This window comes from Haliotis cracherodii, unplaced genomic scaffold, assembly GCF_022045235.1.
Source record: "Haliotis cracherodii isolate W230 unplaced genomic scaffold, xgHalCrac1.p SCAF_14, whole genome shotgun sequence".
In the NCBI taxonomy this organism is placed as follows: Eukaryota; Metazoa; Mollusca; class Gastropoda; order Lepetellida; family Haliotidae; genus Haliotis; species Haliotis cracherodii.
The window spans coordinates 24,422,895-24,427,236 of NW_027266269.1; positions in this window are offsets into that span (position 1 = coordinate 24,422,895).

Genomic DNA, 4,342 nt, shown 5'->3' on the forward strand with positions numbered 1-4,342 from the left:
TCAGGGGCACAAAAAGACAATGTGCGCTGGCTTATGATAGATTTCTACACACACAAAACGACACAATACACAATCAGTTCTTGACGTATGTACCACGAAACACGGTTGCTGGTGGATCACCTACAGACCACATATCATTCTCAAAGTTGGCGGAACTGGGAGACAAAGATGAAGCATTTGTTGAGGATGCTAACGGAAAAGATGAGACATTCCCAAGTACAACGACTCAAACAGCAATTATCAGTGAAACAGGTCGGGGTAAAACGGATACATCATCAGCCAGTGATGCTGAACAAGGGAGAAAACTGCAACACGGCTTGAAAACAGAACAGGATCAACCACAACATGAGATCAAAAAAGAGGTGGAGCAATTCAGATCGGGGGCCAAGAAGGATGAGATCAAATTTTCACAATCGACAAACAATTTGTTTGAAAAAGTTGAACCATCTACAGTATCAACAACAGAACCATCTACAGCATCAACAACAGAACCATCTACTGCATCAACAACAGAACCATCTACAGCATTAACAACAGACACTCAACCTTCGTCTTCCAGGGTTGGAGGACAACATAGCACACGGCAGTCCACTTCTGCCACAGGTAGACCGACATCGTATCCTAGGAAAAGCTCGAACAAGGACCGAGGAAAATCTATAACAATACCCTTCACACCAGCAACAGTTTGGCAAACATTGCCTCCTGGGAAATCCAGGTATAAGGACCGAGGGCAATCTGTAACATTGCCATTCACATCTACAGCAGGTACACAACCACAGTCTCCTAGGGCTACCTGGAAAACCGACCAAAGACAATCAGTTACAATACTACCCACACCAATCACAGGTAGGCAAACGCTGTATCCTAGGACAACCTCGTTCAAGGACCTGACACAAACCAAACCAGCTCCAGCCACTCAAACAAAGAGGGTACATGTTGAAGAGAAAGCTGTTCAATCATTAAACGGAACTGAGGTCCAACCCTCAACATACCTGGTAGTGCTTCCACAGTACACGACTGGAAAAAGAAAAAATGAGAAGAAACTTACAATTTGTGTTTTAAACCCGGAAACATGGACTTTTATAAATCGAAGGGTTAACATTCCTGGGAAAATTTTTAGGACTGTGGTGGATTTTAAAACAATGAAGATATATTGGTTACAATATATGTCAAAATATAAAGTTTCTGTCTTTAAGTCTAGATCAATTTCAACGGAAGGCTCAAGAAATAGGCAGATTAGAATAATAAAATCTAACGTTATAGACATTGATATACCACACAACACTTTTCACTTTGTTGAAATGTCAGGGAAGAGGATGGTTGCGTTCAAGAGATGTATTGTATTTAAAACATATATAAGCACTAGTTTTCAGAAAGCGAAGGAAATCTATAGGTTTCCAAAGAAGTACAAAATGAGTCAAATGATGCCGTCTTGCTTCCGAGTGGACCAGGACCGACTGTATTGGTGCAGAAATCGCGAAACCTATTTAAAAATGTACACTGCAGATTTGAAACATAGAGATAGACACTACATGAAACTTAAACTGAAAACAGCTGATGCCTACATTTACCCGTTCAAAAAGTATCTGTTCTGGACAGATAGATTGGGTAATTTTTCAGTGTCGACATTTAAGGATAAAAAGACCAAGCGAATTTCTGGATGTGGCTCATGTGTGGAGTCTCTGGGATCTATCGGTAGGTATGGTGGGCTCTGGTATCTCACCTGCTACACTGGTAAAGTTACCGAGATTCATTTCTTTAATGATGAAAGGAAGAACGTAAAAAGTCTTCAGGTCGAATTTGAAGGCATAGTGGCTTCGGCGTATTAAGTTATTAAATATATGGACATGACCCAAGTGTCAGTTGAGACAGTGTGTAAATATTCAAGGCTGTAGGACCTTTCGAATTCAGCATCACTACTCGCGAGGACGACCTCTGCCAAAGGTCACATTTCACGGAGACTGCTCGACAAGAGGGATGGCTTCAACTTTCCCTTTGGTCGAGCAATATTCCTGCAGCTCCAGCCCTTGGTGTCTACATTTTACACCAAGAATTCCAAGAGCGGCATACGACTCTTTCTCAGATGTTGTTTGATGGAGGTTAAAAGGATCAAGTCCTCACCAAATCTTTCAAAACATTTTATGACTGTTATGTTTATGTGTTTGTTTGTTTGTTGTTTAACGCCGCGCACTCAACAATATTCCAGCTATATGACGGCGGTCTGTAAATAATCGAGTCTGGACCAGACAATCCAGATTGACATCATGAGCATCGATCCACGCATTTGGGATACGATGACATCAATCACTGGGTTGTCTGGCCCAGACTCGATTATTTACAGACCGCCATCATAAAGGTGGAATATGGCCGAGTGTGGCTTTAAGTAACAAAATCATGAATAAATGTGGACGTATGTGTACATTTCGTTCGATACAGACACATCCCATCTTCATCGTCAATACCACCAGATCTGAGGTTAGATCTGTGTAAATCAACTATTAATGAATATTATAGCTAAAATTGATAGAATTATCATAAAACCGCCCGCATGTTATCAGGAATCAGCGGGCCACTGTCACTTGATAATGCACTCATATTGCTTGACGACGGGCCATTATCACACCGTTTAGGTGACGGCAGAGGGTAGGGATATGTGGCGTCACGTTCAATAGTGACGTCATCTGGTTTGTTCTATGATGTTTCCATAATTGTAAAAGTGGGTCAGTGATTCGTGTTGATTGCAGTAAATTTTTCAAAACCGATATTGTTGTTGTTTTTCATTTGATAGCAAATTCCATCCATTTTAGCTATAATAAAGTAAACGCAATTTTTCACGGAATTATCATTTGCAGAAGCAATCTGTCTTTTCAGCTGCCCTCCTTCGTCGGCCAGTTAATGGAAGACCTCGGGCTTCTGCAAATGATAATGCCCTATGAATAGCGTTACCCTTATATTACACTATCACGTTTCCGTACCCTGTAAGTTATTCAAATTCTGACATCTTGAATGTAGCGACCCGTAAACATCCGGGTTAGAAAAGGTCCTCAGCAACCTATGCTTGCCGTAAAAGGTGACTATGCTTGTTGTAGGCGACTAACGGGATCGGGTGGTCAGGCTCCCCGACTTGGTTGATGAATGTCATCGATCTCAACCGCGTGGATGCTCATGATGTCAATCACTGGATTGTCAGCGAGCCTGACGTATTTTTTATAGTGTATGCGATGAACGTGTACAATGTGTATATCCTTCTTTATTAACTTTTGTATACCAACAAAAAACAAACATTCGAATTTAGAAGTGCAAACCGGTATACAGTGACATTGTAGCCACTTTATCCATCGCCAGTGTACCCATAAAGGTCCGGGTTAGAACAGGTCTTCAGCAACCAATGCTTGCTGTAATTATATGTTTGTCGTAGGAGGCGACTACCGGGATCGGGTGGTCAGGCTCGCTGACTTTTTGGTTTTAGTAACCCTGTAAAGACCCTCGGCAATAATCCAGTATTACTTAATCTTTGGAAATATCAAAAAATACATTCCAAAATCTATTGACGTTATGACAGTAAAGTAAATAGTGTTGGAGAGTATCCACTTGACCACATGACATCAGAGTCTTCAATATGTATCTTATGTAGGTATTTATCACAGGGAATATTATTATGACATATTTTAAACACATGCTGTTTGTATTTATTTTCAACAGGCAAATTATTGATACCTGTAAACATATTACTGTTTTCTGCTGGAGTTTTTGTAGGTTGGCTGACTTGGTTGATGCATGTCATCGTATCCCAATTGCGTAGATCGATGCTCATGATATCAACCACTTGACTGTGTGGTCCAGACTCGATTATTTATAGACCGCCGCCATACAGCATGAATATAGCTGAGTACGGCGTTAAAAACAAACGAGCAAACAAAAATCTTCAGTGTATTGAGTTTTGTCTTTTAATAAACTCTCCCCGTGTGTTGTGGTTTCACACATCACCACCTCGGTATCTTCACTGTAAGTTGGGCACTACTTATTATATGTGTAGCTTCGAGACGCTGGAGCAGACCCGGAGTGTATCTGCGGCCCGTTCTGTTTTCTTCCAAGTCGATGTTGACACGCTGCAGGTCTGGCTTCTGATTGAAGGTCTGGCGTCTGATAGAAACCCGATATCTATAGGACGTCTGGTGTGTAATAGAAGGTCTTCCTTCCGATAGAAACCTGGTATCTGAAGGATATCTGGTGTCTGATAGAAGATCTGGGGTCTGATTGAAACCCAATATCTATAGGACGTCTGATAGAAGATCTGGCGTCTGATAGACACCTGATATCTCTAAGACGTCTGGTGTGTAAT